Source organism: Aquarana catesbeiana, linkage group LG08, assembly GCF_042186555.1.
Source record: "Aquarana catesbeiana isolate 2022-GZ linkage group LG08, ASM4218655v1, whole genome shotgun sequence".
In the NCBI taxonomy this organism is placed as follows: Eukaryota; Metazoa; Chordata; class Amphibia; order Anura; family Ranidae; genus Aquarana; species Aquarana catesbeiana.
This window is the reverse complement of record NC_133331.1, coordinates 71,428,258-71,434,796: the sequence shown is the minus strand read 5'-3', so window position 1 is coordinate 71,434,796 and position 6,539 is coordinate 71,428,258.

Sequence of the window (6,539 nt, the reverse complement as noted above, 5' to 3'; positions counted from 1 at the left end):
TCAGCCTCTCAGCGAGCCGATGAGAGCCTGAGACGGCCCGCTCCGCCCACTCCACAGCTCATTGCTCCAATGAGCGCAGAGGGAAATTAGCAGAGAGCTGTGACTGACAGTCTACAGCTCTCTGCTCACGGAGCTGTGAAAACAGAGCTATCGATGGTGTTCGATCACTCGGTTTTCAGTTCAGAGGAGCCGGGGGACAGATGCATCATTGGACCGATGCTGCATCCACCTAGGTAAGTATGATGGAGAAAAAAAAAGAAACCCATACTTCTCTTTTAAGGTATTTCAGGGAAATATTGCATTAAGGACACTAAACAGAGCTAATGACCATACAAAATAAAGATATTAGACACATTGCAGGGTTTATTTGCAACCTTTCTTTTTCCTTGTCAAAAGAAGTTTATTGAGTATACAATGTTATAAAGATACATAAAGTAAGTTTACAAGGATCTATAAAGTAAGCTCATTGTTTTACAGTAGGGTTTATATAGGTAAATATCATGAAATTTCAAATATTAAACATTGGGTTCACGTAAACCTAAATTAAAGATATATATCATTTCCTTAGTTACTTTTGTAGGTATTTAAATGATTTATACCTACTATACATATTGTTTACAAGTAGAGTGTATATAGGTCAAATAAATTCTGATAATGAGCTTTAATCGTAAGGTGGAGAAAAGGAAAGAGAAAGAAGAAAAAGGGTTGAAAGGTAGAGGTATGGTCCACAAGGTTGTCCCGCTCGTCAGTTTATTATTCTTTTTAGTTCTCTTTGAAGCCTTAGAATGGGTGTCTCTGTAAGTCATTTAATCTGTTACCATGGCAACAGGACAGAGTCATTGAAGTTTGACAGGAACTGTTGTTTTATCCAAGGATGCCAAAGTTTTTCAAATTTTGGAATTTGATTTTGATCGATGGCTACCATCTTAGCATGGGACATTGTATTATTCATTCTGTGAATTGTTTCTGCTAGTACCAATGTAGGAGATTTCCATGCCTTGGCCACTGTTTGTTTTGCAGCCGTTATTAGTTGGATCATAAGTTTGAATTGAGAGAGTGTTAACCATTCCGGTTTTAGATTAAGTAAAGTTAAATATGGATCTGGTTGTATTATTTTTTTAAATATTTTAGATGCAATCACGAAGACTTCCTTCCAGAAGGTTTGGATTACTGGGCACGTCCACCATATGTGTAAATATGTGCCTATTTCTGGGCATCCTCGAAAACAAAGAGCTGAGGTATTAGGTGAATATTTTGCCACTCTAGCGGGTACAAGGTACCAGCGAGTTAGGACTTTATAATTTGTCTCCAGTGCTAAGATGTTGGGTGAAGATGACTTAGATGTGAGCCATATGTTAGACCAGTCCGTGTCTTCTAAAGTTCGTCCCAGGTCCTCCTCCCACCTCTGAACGTAAGAGGGTCTATTAAGATTTGCTACTCCATATAATTGATTATAAAGTGATGAAATTGTACCTTTAGCAAATGGATCTTTTGTACAGATTGATTCAAAAATGGATAATTGGGATAATGGTGTATCCCCCTTTAGGAATGGTGTATAGAAATTTTTGATTTGGAGATATCTAAATATCTCAGAGTTTGGTAGATCATATTTTTCTCTAGGCGATGGGAATGAAAGGAATGATTTAGATGCTATGAAGTCATTTAGTGTCTGAATGCCTGATGTTGTCCAAGCTTTAAAAGAATTTGGGTAGATCCATGCCGGATAAAAGGCTGGATTTCTGATAAAAGAAAGGAGAGGATTGTGTGGAGATTGTAACTGATATTTGGTTTTTAGTTTATCCCAGAGAGATAAGAAGTGTTTAGTTATGGGATTATGAATTTTAAAGCGGTCTTTAGGATCAAGCCATAATAAATTTGATATTAATAGAGGGTCATTTTCTGAAGCCTCTATAAATACCCATAATGGGATTTCCTGTTTTGCATGGTATTTGGACAGACTGGCCAAATGTGCTGCTCTGTAGTAGTTAGTAAAATTAGGGTATCCCAGGCCTCCTTTATTTTTGGGAAGATGTAGTGAGTGTATAGGTATACGTGGTTTAGAAGAGCCCCATATAAACGAAGTTGCTCTTTTTTGTACTATTCTCAAAAAATAGGAAGGAATTGGATTAGGGAGGACTCTGAATAGATAAAGCAATTTGGGTAGAATAGTCATTTTGATTGCATTAATCTTCCCTATCCAGGATAAAGGAAGTTGCGACCATTGTTTTATTAGATTTGTGATCTGTCTTAATACAGGAGGATAATTGGTTGAGAATAAGTCAGAATGAGATGCTGTTAAATGAATTCCAAGATATGGGATTGATTTTTCTGCCCATGTGAATGGGAGTGCAGCCCTAGCCGGGATCAATTCCATGTTTGTGAGTGAAATATTAAGCACTAGGCATTTCTTAGGATTAATCATAAGGCTGGATAGGGCTGCAAATCCATCAAGAGCTGGTATTAAGTTAGGACTAGAGACCTGTGGTGATGATAGAAAAAGTAATATATCGTCTGCAAATATACATAATTTGTGTGTAATACCTCCTACTTCAATGCCAGTTATAGTTTGGTTTGTTCTGATGTATTGGGCCATGGGTTCGAGTATAAGGGCAAATAATAAGGGAGATAATGGGCAACCCTGTCGGGTACCTCTTTCGATATTAAAGGCTTCAGATTTGTATCCAGCATATTTTATATAGGCTTTGGGTTTATTATATAATGCTTTGATCCATGTTAAAAAGTGGGGTCCAAAACCCCATTTTTGTAATGAATATTGCATATATTGCCAGGATACTGTGTCAAATGCCCTCTTAATATCGAGAGATAGAAAACATTAAGGGATTTTCCGTTTTTTAGCAATATGTGCCAATAACACTGCTCTGCGTATATTATCGCCTGCCTGTCTATTTGGCATGAAGCCTACTTGATCTCTATGTATTAATTTTCCTATAATGCTATTGAGGCGTTTTGCTATTATTTTTGCTAATAATTTAATATCGAGGTTTAACAGAGAGATAGGCCGATAATTCACACAGGAAGTATCATCAGAAAGGGGTCTTGGGATCATACAAACAATTGCCATTAGTGTTTCTTGCCGAAAAGAATGTCCATCTAGAAGTTTGTTAAAAGTTTCAGTGAGAATGGGAGAGAGTATTTCTGAGAATGTTTTATAGTATAAAGCTGAGTAGCCGTCTGGGCCTGGTCTTTTGTTAAGTTTTAGGTCTTTTATGGCGTTAGCAACTTCATCTATAGTTATAGGCTCATCCAAACTGCTTTTTTGATTCTGAGATAACTCAGGTAAGGTTATTTTTGAGAAGAAGGATTCAGCCTCTGTAGGATTAAATTCATTGTTTGTCTTGTATAAAGTTGCGAGATGTGAGTGAAATTTATGGACTATTTTAACTGGATTACAAGTGTAAACATTTTTTGATAATTTCAAACGTATTGGTTTGAAAGATTTGTTAGTTGAATTTAATGCCCGAGCCAAATATGTACCTGGTTTGTTTGTATTCATGTAGAAATTGTGTTTGGAGCGTTTGAGGGATTTATCAACTGACTCAGTGAGAAATAGATCGTATTCCAATCTAGATTTTTCCAGATGAGATTTTGTACTCTGAGATGGATTATCTTGAAATGATATGTAGGCTGCATTAAAATTGAGTTCTAGTTTTTTTGCTAGATTTTTGCGTTCCCGTTTAAATAGTGCCATTTGTCTTTGTATTGTACCACGCAAGACAGGCTTATGAGCTTCCCACAGTGTTATTGGGGAGATGTCTGTTGTATTATTAATTGATATGTATTCCTTTAAAGCTTGTTCAATGGCCATCTGATGTAGTGGGTGTTTGAGCATTATGTCCGGTAAGTACCATGTTGGGTCATGCGCTTTTGGTATGGCTGAGGCTATAGTAGTGTATACTGCATTATGGTCAGACCACGGAATCGGAATTATATCTGATGCAATAATTTCTGGTATCATTCCTATTGTTAGAAAAATATGATCTATTCTGGTGAAGGTTTGATGAGGGTGCGAGAAATAAGTGAATTTCTTTTTCATTGGGTTACTTTCTCTCCATGAATCTACCAGATTGTATTTGGAAAGAAGTTGAGAAAAAGGTAATCTAGAGGTTATTTTGGATGGTGTAAAAGGTGATTTATCTAGAAATGGGAGAAGGACCTGGTTCGAATCCCCACACATTATCACTGTTCCTATTTTGTGTGTATTAATCACTTGTAATATATGTGAGAGGAATGGTGTAGGTTGTTTGTTAGGAGAGTAGTAGGAAATCACCGTGATTGCTGTATCCATTATATAACCCATGAGTATCAGGTATCTACCTTCTGGGTCTTTAATTTCTGATGATAAGGTGAATGGTGTGGATCGGTGAAATGCAATTAGAGTTCCCCTTTGCTTGGTACAGGCAGAAGCCGTGTAAATTTGTTGATAAAAAGGAGAAATATATTTTGGAGTAGAATCTTTGGTGAAGTGTGTTTATTGGAGGCATACTATGTGAGCCTTCTTGTTATGGAAAGTACGGAAGGCTTTGGTCCTTTTTTGAGGGACATTTATTCCCTGAACATTCAGGGAAAGTATATTCAGTGATGCCATGGCAATAGATCAAATAGTTTTGACTTACTTTTTGTTATGCAGAGCTGACTGCGCAGATCAACCTGTGTGGACTGAAGAGATGAATAGATAGAAAAGAAACCAGTGAATTCTGGAGTAAAGAGTAAACAAAAAACATATGAGATTAGATGATGCATTGTATAAATTATTTTTTGCAAGTAATCACAATTTACCCGTGAAAGAGAATAAATATCTCTCTCAGGGGAATAAGTGCCTTCGTCACACTCCCACATAATATGGTTGGGAGAATGAGGAGGGCTAATGGGGGTACACGGATCTTCCGCTTACAGGAGAGAAGTGCTATGTCAAAAGACATCAAAATGATGTTTTATTAATTGGAGTGCAGAATATAGTTTTTGTTGAAATTATTTATTCCAGGGTGGTTGTATATGGTTAGTCTTGCCCTAGGCTAAATAATTCAGTTAGAAAGGTACTGTTAATAACTTTGGTATTGATGAAGATAGTTTGAATTATTTTGGGATTTTAACCCCTTTAGAGTAAACAATTACATGTTTTATTCATATGTAACTGTTTAGATATGTTAACTCATAAAATTGAGGTTGTATTGCTTCAGATTAGAATAAACAAAAACATAATTCTAGGAACTAGTTAGGTAATAATATATTTGTTTTAAGAAAAGAAAGAAAAAGCTTCCATTACTTCTGGATTATTGAACATATTTGTCCTAAAAAGTAATAAATCTATTGTTATTACCTGATAATATATAACTGAACAAGAATTTCCTTATTTCACTTATATATTCTAAGGCTATATGAATCAGAAGTAATAAGAAATATAACTGGAATGTAACATGATCCCACACAGTGTGTGACTATCAGAATGCAGTTACATTCAGTTATAAATATAGGTTTTTTATAGAGAACCATCTCTTCGTATAATAAATGAAGAGATATCAGGAATTAGGATGTCAGTCCATTGAATCTTCTTGGTCCATGGATGATGTGGCATAATGGCCTCTTTTGTGAGAATGATGATTCCCATTTTGTTCTGAAATTTTCTGGGTGCTGCCTGAAGGTGAAGATGATGCCATTCTTCTGCGTGTGGGAGTGTTGCTGCTTGTGGGTTCTGTCAGATTTAATTTTAAAAGGGTTTGTTGTAGTTCATCTGCTGATCTGCTTCTGTAAATTGTACCTTGGTAGTTAAATCTGACTGAAAAGGGGAAGCCCCATTGATACATAATGTTGTGGCGTTGCACTTCCATTAGTTGGGGTTTCATGGATCGTCTTTTAGTAATAGTAAGTTGGGATAGGTCAGCAAAAATTTGATAATTGTGTCCTTGAAAATTAAGTTCCTTTTTCTCTCTTGCAGCAATTAGTATTTGTTCTTTCGTTCTGTAATAATGAAATTTTGTGATTATATCACGTGGGGGTCCATCTTTCTTTTTGGCTGTGAGGGCTCTGTGTACTCTGTCCAGTTCTAAACGTTCAATAGGGATATCTGGCTTTAGTTCTTGTAATAGAGCAGTAATAGTAGATTGCAGGTCTGTCACAGTTTCAGGTATTCCCCTTATGCGCAAGTTTGAACGTCTGGCTCTATTTTCGTAATCTTCGAGCTTAGTTTGAAGTATTAAATTCTCTTTTTTTAATTGTTCCAATTCTGTTATATTTTCTTGGGTTGTAATTTCAATTTCATCCATTTTTATTTCTAAGGCTGCGGTGCGGTTTCCCAGCTCTTATTTCTTTGGTTAGGCTTTTTGTTATTTGGTCTAAGGTTTGTTTTAAAGCCTTATGAAGCATCTTTTCAAATTGTAATAATATTACTGGGGATTCTAAGGAGGCTTGTGGAGAAGTTTGTGAGAGGATTTGTTCTGTATCTGACTCAAATGGAGAGTCTTGCTGTGACATTTTCTGTCTGTGAGAGCGCCCTGATGCTGTATCTTGTGAGGTGACTGGAG